This window comes from Triticum aestivum, chromosome 7A (genome assembly GCF_018294505.1).
Source record: "Triticum aestivum cultivar Chinese Spring chromosome 7A, IWGSC CS RefSeq v2.1, whole genome shotgun sequence".
NCBI lineage: Eukaryota > Viridiplantae > Streptophyta > Magnoliopsida > Poales > Poaceae > Triticum > Triticum aestivum.
The window spans coordinates 49,500,167-49,511,272 of NC_057812.1; the positions used below are offsets into that span (position 1 = coordinate 49,500,167).

The window sequence follows — 11,106 nt, forward strand, 5'->3', positions numbered from 1 at the left end:
TCAGATCGTATCCCACAATGCTGTAATAATACTTGTTTCTGCACATTTACACGACGACATTTTGCTTCTCTTGTTACATTGACGGACACTGAAAACGTTGCAGAGTCACTAAAATGTACTCCCTCTGTAAACAAATCTAAACCCTCCTACATTTCTTTAAGGAGGGAGTATGTTTTTGGATTGTTTTCTTTCTTTTTGTGAAAGGGAGGCAAACCCAGGTGTCTGAAATGTATATCTCGCGTACAAGACGAATTCCACTAATCTTGCATCAAAAATAAGAGAGGAAGAGAAAGTTGGAATTACTCATTGTCACGATTTCATCCAAATTGAACAGTCTTCAGTGAAAATGGGTGTCCATTTGCAGTTCTGCACCTGCTTTGGTTAACATTGTTTTTGTATGAACCTTGCCTCCGGAAGGATTTGTACAGTGAACAGAAAGGGGATGTAGCTCAGATGGTAGAGCGCTCGCTTAGCATGCGAGAGGTATGGGGATCGATACCCCACTTCTCCAATTTTTTTTTTCTGCAATTCTCTGTAAAGAAAAACTAACTTGATTCTTGACTTCACTTTTGCAAACTCCAAATCTCCCAAACACGCGAAAAATCCTTCTAGACATAAAAGTAAAAACAAAAACATGCACACAAATATATCTTTTCTGCAAGCCAAAGCAGTGCAACATTCTGAACATGGCTGCGTGCCTAGTGTGCCGTCCTTTGTATGCTCGATTTAGCATATCCCGTGCCTGGTGTGCCTTTCCTTGAGCAATAATCAGGTTGTATCCCCATAATACTGTAAGAATAATAGTTTCTGTACTTCTCCAATATCTGCTTTTTGTTTTGTTTTGTTTTTGCACATATGTACTGTACAAATTCTTCTCCATAATACTGTAAGAATAATAGTTTCCTTGAGCAATAATCAGGTTGTATCCAAATTCTTCTGCATTTGGTTCATTCAGTCGCCAAATCTCGGCAATGCAGTATCAACATCAGGACACAATTACAGCATTCCAGTAAAAAGACCGGCTGTTATCTACACCAGTGGGCTTCTGCTACCGTATCCATCAGTAAATTCAGTTCCTCAAATGCTGGGCTCAAGGGATCAAACGTGAGATATAGCCATGAGGAATCGAGAAAGAGGAGGTGCTCCTCTGTTTCTCACATTTTTCTGGTACCTAGTGCCCGCCAGCAGTAGCTCTTGCCGCTCGGGTTTCTCTGGTCACTTAGGACGTGTTTGGTTGCCATTTGCTACAGGGCTTGCATCGCATACACTTCTCAAACCAGCCTGGTTTAGCAAAAACAGGCTCTAATACGCCATCTGCCAGTTGTTTGGTTGCCTGCATCTAGTGTCCCTGCATTAGGTAATACCCAAGTGCATTTTGTTTGGTTGCCTGCATTGGCCCGAGCGGCACATGAACACGGCGTTTGGTTGCATACGGCGTACATGTTGTGCTTACCTTGTATCCTAGTTGGTGAGCTTACCCACACCTAGCACACCAACGCCACAACATAGCAATGGCGATGAACTGGGCGAAGATGATGAAGTTCTTCATCTTCGGCCCAAACTGGCGATCCACCTTGACATCTCTAACCTTGCAATTGTCAACAGTGCTGTCGTGCTTTTGTACCCACTCAAAGTAAGCTTGTTTTGCTGCCTGCCTAGCCTTGAACCCTCTATGTGTGTTGTTGCTATACGATGCCACATATGCACTGGCTTCTTCCCATGAACTATAAACCCCTGGGACCTTACCGATGAACACGGCATACCACTTGCCCTAGCAATGCACAAGAGCAAGAGTTGAAGCAGCAAATCAATGGAGCACACAAGTAGCAAGTAAAGTAGCACACAAACAACAATGGAGCAGAAGAGAAGTAAAACATGCATGATCATACGGCATAGCAAGTTCTTCCTAGCACTACCTTGGTGTTAACCTACCACCACATTCAAAACAGGGTGTCGTCCTACCACCGCAAGTTCACATCAGCCCGAGCGGCACATGAACACGGCGTTTGGTTGCATACGGCGTACATGTTGTGCTTACCTTGTACCCTAGTTGGTGAGCTTACCCACACCTAGCACACCAACGCCACAGCATAGCAATGGCGATGAACTGGGCGAAGATGATGAAGTTCTTCATCTTCGGCCCAAACTGGCGATCCACCTTGACACCTCTAACCTTGCAATTGTCAACAGTGTTGTCGTGCTTTTGCACCCACTCGGAGTAAGCTTGTTTTGCTGCCTGCCTAGCCTTGAACCCTCTATGTGTGTTGTTGCTATACGATGCCACATATGCACTGGCTTCTTCCCATGAACTATAAACCCCTGGGACCTTACCGATGAACACGGCATACCACTTGCCCTAGCAATGCACAAGAGCAAGAGTTCAAGCACCAAATCAATGGAGCACACAAGTAGCAAGTAAAGTAGCCTGCATTGGCCCAAGCGGCACATGAACACGACGTTTGGTTGCATACGGCGTACATGTTGTGCTTACCTTGTACCCTAGTTGGTGAGCTTACCCACACCTAGCACACCAACGCCACAGCATAGCAATGGCGATGAACTGGGCGAACATGATGAATTTCTTCATCTTCGGCCCAAACTGGCGATCCACCTTGACACCTCTAACCTTGCAATTGTCAACAGTGTTGTCGTGCTTTTGCACCCACTCGGAGTTGTTGGGGAACGTAGTATAAATTCAAAATTTTCCTACGTGTCACCAAGATCTATCTATGAAGAGACCAACAACGAGGGGAAGGAGAGTGCATCTACATACCCTTGTAGATCGCTAAGCGGAAGCGTTCAAGAGAACGGGGTTGATGGAGTCGTACTCGTCGTGATCCAAATCACCGGAGATCCTAGTGCCGAACGGACGGCACCTCCGCGTTCAACACACGTACAGCCCGACGATGTCTCCCACGCCTTGATCCAGCAAGGAGAGAGGGAGAGGTTGAGGAAGACTCCATCCAGCAGCAGCACAACGGCGTGGTGGTGGTGGAGGAGCGTGGCAATCCTGCAGGGCTTCGCCAAGCACCACGGGAGAGGAGAAGTACTTGGGAGAAGGGGAGGGCTGCACCAGAACATTGGTATGGCTGTCCTCCCACCCCCCACATATATATAGGGGCAAGGGAGAGAAGGGGGGCGCAGCCTTGGCCCTTCCTCCAAGGAAGGGTGCGGCCAGGGAGGAGTCCCTCCTCCCCAAGGCACCTAGGAGGTGCCTTCCCCCTTTAGGACTCTTCCTTTCCTTATCTCTTGGCGCATGGGCCTCTTGGGGCTGGTGCCCTTGGCCCATATAGGCCAAGGCGCACACCCCTACAGCCCATGTGGCCCCTGAGGCAGGTGGCCCCACCCGGTGGACCCCCGGGACCCTTCCGGTGGTCCCGGTACAATACCGGTGACCCCGAAACTTGTCCGGTGACCAAAACAGGACTTCCATATATAAATCTTTACCTCCGGACCATTCCGGAACTCCTCGTGACATCCGGGATCTCATCCGGGACTCCGAACAACATTCGGTAACCACATACAAACTTCCTTTATAACCCTAGCGTCATCGAACGTAAGTGTGTAGACCCTACGGGTTCGGGAGACATGCAGACATGACCGAGACGTTCTCCGGTCAATAACCAACAGCGGGATCTGGATACCCATGTTGGCTTCCACATGTTCCACGATGATCTCATCGGATGAACCACGATGTCAAGGACTTAATCAATCCCGTATACAATTCCCTTGTCTATCGGTATGATACTTGCCCGAGATTCGATCGTCGGTATCCCGATACCTTGTTTAATCTCGTTACCGGCAAGTCTCTTTACTCGTTCCATAACACATCATCCCATGATCAACTCCTTGATCACATTGTGCACATTATGATGATGTCCTACCGAGTGGGCCCATAGATACCTCTCCGTCACATGGAGTGACAAATCCCAGTCTTGATTCGTGCCAACCCAACAGACACTTTCGGAGATACCCGTAGTGTACCTTTATAGCCACCCAGTTACGTTGTGACGTTTGGCACACCCAAAGCACTCCTACGGTATCCGGGAGTTGCACAATCTCATGGTCTAAGGAAATGATACTTGAATTAAAAAAGCTTTTAGCATACGAACTACACGATCTAGTGCTATGCTTAGGATTGGGTCTTGTCCATCACATCATTCTCCTAATGATGTGATCCCGTTATCAATGACATCCAATGTCCATGGTCAGGAAACCGTAACCATCTATTGATCAACGAACTAGTCAACTAGAGGCTTACTAGGGACATGATGTTGTCTATGTATCCACACATGTATCTGAGTTTCCTATCAATACAATTCTAGCATGGATAATAAACGATTATCATGAACAAGGAAATATAATAATAATCAATTTATTATTGCCTCTAGGGCATATTTCCAACAGGAGTAAGCTTGTTTTGCTGCCTGCCTAGCCTTGAACCCTCTATGTGTCTTGTTGCTATACGATGCCACATATGCACTGGCTTCTTCCCATGAACTATAAAACCCCTGGGACCTTACCGATGAACACAACATACCACTTGCCCTAGCAATGCACAAGAGCAAGAGTTGAAGCAGCAAATCAATGGAGCACACAAGTAGCAAGTAAAGTAGCCTGCATTGGCCCGAGCGGCACATGAACACGGCGTTTGGTTGCATACGGCGTACATGTTGTGCTTACCTTGTACCCTAGTTGGTGAGCTTACCCACACCTAGCACACCAACGCCACAGCATAGCAATGGCAATGAACTGGGCGAAGATGATGAAGTTCTTCATCTTCGGCCCAAACTGGCGATCCACCTTGACACCTCTAACCTTGCAATTGTCAACAGTGCTGTCGTGCTTTTGCACCCACTCGGAGTAAGCTTGTTTTGCTGCCTGCCTAGCCTTGAACCCTCTATGTGTGTTTTTGCTATATGATGCCACATATGCACTGGCTTCTTCCCATGAACTATAAACCCCTGGGACCTTACCGATGAACACGGCATACCACTTGCCCTAGCAATGCACAAGAGCAAGAGTTGAAGCAGCAAATCAATGGAGCACACAAGTAGCAAGTAAAGTAGCACACAAACAATAATGGAGCAGAAGAGAAGTAAAACATGCATGATCATACGACATAGCAAGTTCTTCCTAGCACTACCTTAGTGTTAACCTACCATCACATTCAAAACAGGGTGTCGTCCTACCACCGCAAGTTCACCATCAGCGTGAGGGGCTAGTATATACCACCTCACCAAAATATACAGACCATCAAATAGTTTTTGAGCCCTAGCTACACAAAATGTACGTCGTCATCGTCATCATCGCCACCGCCATCGTCATCGGGGATCGTGCACACCACATACAGCACTACTCTAGTAGTAGTGCTTGCCCAGCCAGCTCCTGAGCCACAACACCTTGTGAGCGTCGGCCATGGCAACGAACCCAACATACTGGGCCTTGTTGTCAAGCAGGTGGCTGAGAGTTGCCATGAGAGCCTCGTCGCTGAAGCCACCCTGGTTCATGACAGCGCCATACAGGTCAGGGTGGGACATAGGCTGCGAGTCCTCGACAAACGATGGAGCAAACTGGCTATCGGACACGACAAGGGCCTGACTAAGATCTTGCGTCTGCGTGGTCATGTCCTACAATCGTAGCATGCATTGACAGTAAGCATAGCACACAACATACACTACAGAAAAATACACTTCTGTGATGATACGTGTTTGTCACAGTAGGTCGCGTTTTCTGTCATGCATGTACATCCATGAAAAATTTATGACAGAATCAAGATAGTCATACCTGTGCTGTCGTAGAAGTGTTCTATGCCATTGCCAAAATTATCATCACGGAAGTGTCCACTTCCATGACGATAAATCGCGCGTCACAGAAGTGCTTTCATCAAGGGTGACCGACACGTGGCATCCACCGTAACGGAATGCCATTAAGCTATCAGGTCGGGTTTTGGATCCGATAACCCGTTAACAGCCCCGACCAATGGGAAATTTCCACGTGTAAGATTCTTATTGGCCGGACGAAACACGTGTCAGCTCGTTAGTGGGTCAGATAGGCACCTATGATACGTCGACACGTGGCACGGCCCAACAGAGGCCCATTCCTGTGAAAAGGCTGGCCCATTTGACTTGGTCAAAAGGTGGCGGGCCGGCCCATGGAAAGCCTGTTAATGGCCTGTTCGCATATAGCCCATTTACAGCCCGCTAACCCAAGGCCCATTACGCCCTATTCGAATTAGGCCCAGTAGCGTCATCTGGGCCATCCAATATGATTCCAGCCTGTTTTCACTTCTGGCCCATGACGTCTTTCGGCCCATATGAGGCCCTATGTAACTCTTGGCCTACTAACGACCCGTGGTGAAACTGGCCCGTAATAAACAGTGTATCACTTTACACCCATTAACGGCCCGTGGTGAAACTGGCCCGTAAAGAACAATGTATCACTTTATACCCATTAACGGCCCGTTATTCCGTTGGGCCGTTTCCAGCCCATGTTATCTTTCGGCCATCTCAGAGCCCATTTATTCTTGGGCTCATTTCCAGCATTCGTTTACTTATGGCCCGTTACTGTCATTTTCTGCTTGTGGGCCAAATTCAGCCCGTGGTTACAGTCGGCCCGTTTGTGGTATGTTAATACGTTGGGCCGTTTTCATAGCGTCATCAAATACGGCCTATTAACGATGGCCCGTTATGGTCGGCCCATGAACGGACGATTCCAACTCTAGCCCGTTTACAGCCATAATGCAGCCTGTTATTGGCCCATGTTTGGCCAATCGATCATACTGCCCATATAAGGCCCATTGATGATACGGCCCGTAGAAGATCCATTGTTTCTATGGCTCGTAGAAGGCCCATTGATTCTACGGCCCGTAGAAGGCCCACTGTTTCTACGGCCCGTAGAAGGCCCACTGTTTCTACGGCCCGTAGGAGGCCCAGTGTCACTACAGTAAATATTAGCCCATGGTTATTGTGGCCTAGTTTTAAAAAACAGGTTATTGCAGCCACTAGCAAACCGCGGAAAAAGAACTGCAATGACTACAAGCAAACAAATAAACAAGACAACAAGGAAATAAATAAGCAAGTAACTTACACTAGGCTATCACGTCTATCACACATATTACATCCACTGGGCATCAAAGTTCGCCACCAGTGCAAATAAATGCGTCGGCAAAAGAATATACAAAACTGAGAGCACTTCAGAAGGCACTAGGCCTGGCCAGGTCGGGCCCCCCCAAACAGCTGAAGAAGCTGAGTAGACCTCAGTTGTTGCAACGATAGATGCATCAACACTAGATTTAAGTCATGATGGTGTGCACGGCAGTCCTCTGACATCTTCATTGCATCTTTGACTTCAAGTCGGAGCTGAGCTGAAGCAAGCCTTTCCGCTTTAAGTTGAGACTGAAGAAGTCGAACTGATTGAGGTAGCGACTGCACAGAGGTTGTCTCACACCTGCTGGTGAGTAGCTTCAACTCACTGTCTTCATCAAGACAGGACCTTGGGGTCATCTCGCTGTCCTCAAGATGGTTTGGCTCACTATCTTCCCTAAAGTTCTGCCTGGCGTAAGAGATACGAGTCTGAAAGAGGAACAAGGAGACATGTCACATGTTTCACAGTTATATAAGCAAATAAATGGATCTGTTCTGCATAAGGAACATGTTTTTACAACTACAATTTGAAACTGGTAGTTGTTGCAAACATCCAATCAGATGTAAACAGCAAAGCAGACAGCAGTGGAGGAAATGATGCCTATCCAAATCTATACTAGAACAAAGTTTGAAGGCTTGAGAAGGATGAACTTACATTACATGTTAACACGGGCTGGACAAAGCCCTTCTCCATGTTGATGGAAGGATAATTCAATAAATTCCCCAAAGAAAATTCTTTATAAGCGTTGCCATTATTCTATATTTTGCAAAGAGTAAATATAGATCAAATAATATTGGAAGAAACAGAGGATAATGAAGCTCAGGTGCAGACTGATGATACATAATCAAATAGCAATTAATTAAGTACATCGTTACAAGGCAAGAGGGAGAGAGGTACTGACAAGAGCAATGCAGAGCCCATTATTGTTTTGAGATCGTATGATCCTTTGAGCAAGGAGATTCATCTGAAATTAGTTTTCATACAAGAGAGAAGGTAAGGCACAAGCAAAAATTTAGGAGTTCAAATTTTGAATTGATATCATAGACAGTACCTGACGCTGGGCTCCCAGCAATTCTAATAGGGGTTTGGCCACTGGAGTAGGGGTAAAGTGTGGTACAGTTGGGCCTGTGTTTTCTGTGGCTGCTGATCTATCTGATTTAACATGTATCACTACCTTTTCCAAATACCTAGTTTGTACTCCTTGACGACCTGCACTCACCCTCTTCCTTTTGGACACCTATTACGAAAGAACAACATTTGACTGGAAAAACATAGTGTGACGACACATGGAATAGGTACAGAAAATGGATAGGTATGGCATATACTCATATATGATGCTTAAACTAAGAAGATGGTGTAACAAAGTAGAAGTAATGCAAGAGGTCAGATGCAAAATATGTGCGACCAATACAACTTTGCAAAGTTAGAGCAAGCACCTTGATGGGTGAATAAGATAGGCCATCCTCCACCATGCCAAGTTTGATAGCCAGTGGATCGTTCCACAATATTCCTCTCGTGCGCCCATTCTCATATTCATTTTGATAATGTTCAATATCTGACATGCATGAAAACATAAAAACAAGTGAGATTTTCTTTGTAATGCAGAAGTGATTCTAATCCAATACTGCCTCCCTGTAAACCCCTTTGTGCTATCTCTGCAATTCTTTTAAAAGATGCCATGCATGCTGTAATTTGTTGTGTGCATTAATATAATGTGGCCTACTACTCAAAATATGAGAGCTCCAGAAGTGATGACACTTCGCAGATGATAGCTTCAACATATAATAAAGAAGAACAAGTCGACCTGACCTGACAGATTTAAAATATACTAAGGGAGAACAACTCGACCTGACCAGTCGACCGCAAGAGAAGAGTATCATCTTAAAGAAGAGCAGAAGAGCAAGCAGATTGAAGATATTACAAGTCTTTCAATACAATGTCGGTTGGCCACCCATGATGAACCAGAGCGCAAAGAGAAATACTATTCTTTCCGGTCTCTCCATATGTGGCTGACATGCATTTCGAAACTAAAGTAGGAACATTTAGCTAACCAATTAAACATCTCTCAGTTTTACTAATATTAGCAATAATATCAGATATGAATTTGTACAACTAAGCTTGTTTAGCTCGATAGGTGGAGCAGTGCTATTACGACACGAAGCACGTAGGCTGATTGTGGTCATCATAAAATGGGGAAAACATAAGCATGATGAGTACAGTGCTAACCGTGGCAGTGGGATGGAAGATCTAAAGCTGCAAACCACGCAAAGGGTAGTTAGCAACCGGTGTTTGCTTTGAAATAACAACTAAGATTTGGTATGCACAAGAAAGTACGGTCAACAAGTGATAAAGAAATGCAATTATGCTGTCTCTCTATATGTCGCGACATGCATTTGGAAACTCAAGTGGGACCTTTAGCTAACCAATTAAATATGTTGGTTAACTAATATCAGTATCATATCACAATCATATTTGAACAACTAAGCTTTCGAATTCTGAGTGTTGTGTTGTTTAGCTTGAAGGGTGGAGTAATGCTAGTACGAGAGAAAGCACCTACGCAGATCATAGTAGAGTAGATAAAAGGGGAAAACCCTAAGCATCAAGAGAAAAATCAGGAAAGTGGAACTAGCTGGACCAGTGGGTGGCGCACATGCTTTTCGAAACGAATATAGGAACATTAGGTGACCAATTAAACATTCTTTGTTTTAGTGATATGAGCATCATATCAGATTCGTATTTCAACACATAAGCTTTGGGTTGAGGTCTTGAGGAGCAGTGCTAGCACGACACGAAGCACCTATGATGATGGTAGTGAATATAAAGGGGGAAACCATAAGCTTTACGAGTATAGTGCCCGTGCCATGGTGGATCTGAAGGTGCAAACCGGACAAAGCTACTTCGCAACCAATGTTTGCTTTCAACTAGCCACTACGATTTGGTACGGACAAGAAAAGTACAATAAACAAATTACGATCTATTTTCCGGGTGAGATCAATAACTTAAGCACATATGAAAGAGTACCACCTCTCTTGCGACGCCATGTAGGCCTATGCTGATACGTTGAGGGTGTTGCGGGTGCGATGGCTGTCGGTGGCGGGGAAGAAGACTTTAGACGACAGACGGCCGGGTCGGGGGATATATCCTATTGCCGTGGACGAGGCGGTCGTAGGAGCGGCAACGGCAAGGTGGACGACGGCGCCGATGAAGAGAGAGGAGGCGATGAAAGGATCCTGGTCCAGCGCCGTGGATGAGAGACGCCCATCTCTTGGAGTGGACAACGGGGTAGGGGTAGCAGCTCCGACAAGGTCGAGGATGGGGTGGCAGATGGAGGATGCTGGCCGCAGTGCGGAGGTTGTCGTGCCGCCGACGGTGTATGAATGGGGAAATGGAGGGGAGGGGGGATCTCAAACTTTGGGACGCGCTTCTCTGAAATGGGGGAAAGTACGAACTTATCCCCCGTTTAAAATTTCGGACATCGCGTCGGTTGGGGATAGGACGGTAATCTCGCATCTCCCAAATATTTTTCTGGTAACTATTTCGGGCGAGGAGAGGGTGTTTTGCCGCCCACGGTTGGCGCCCACGATGTATGAACAGGGCTGACAGGTAGGGCAGTTGTGTCACGTCTGATGGAAGTTACACATCTGCCCCTATTTAAAATATTAGCCTACATCGATTTCGGACAAGGAGAGTTTGTTTTGCCGCCCCCGTTTGGCGCCCACCGTGTCTGAATGGGCTCAGAGGCCATCGTGTCACGTCTGATTGAAGTTACTAGTCTACCCCTATCGATAGTAGTGTAAATCCGGTCGATAAGGATGTCAAGTGTCAGGGGTAGACATTAATTTCCATATCGCAAACACTTGCTTCGGGCAGCCCACAAATTATAGTGGGTGTTTAGCCGCTTCGTTCAAAACTTGGGAGAATTAGCATTCATGTTTGCCCTGGGACCTGGCAAACTAAATT

At 46.2% G+C, this 11,106-nt stretch overlaps 1 non-coding gene across 1 annotated transcript; it reads left to right on the forward strand.

Moving 5' to 3' along the window:
• Positions 1-438: 438 nt before the first annotated feature.
• Positions 439-511, forward strand: TRNAA-AGC (transfer RNA alanine (anticodon AGC)). The gene has a single exon. It is a non-coding gene; the product is annotated as a tRNA-Ala (tRNA).
• Positions 512-11,106: the final 10,595 nt, after the last annotated feature.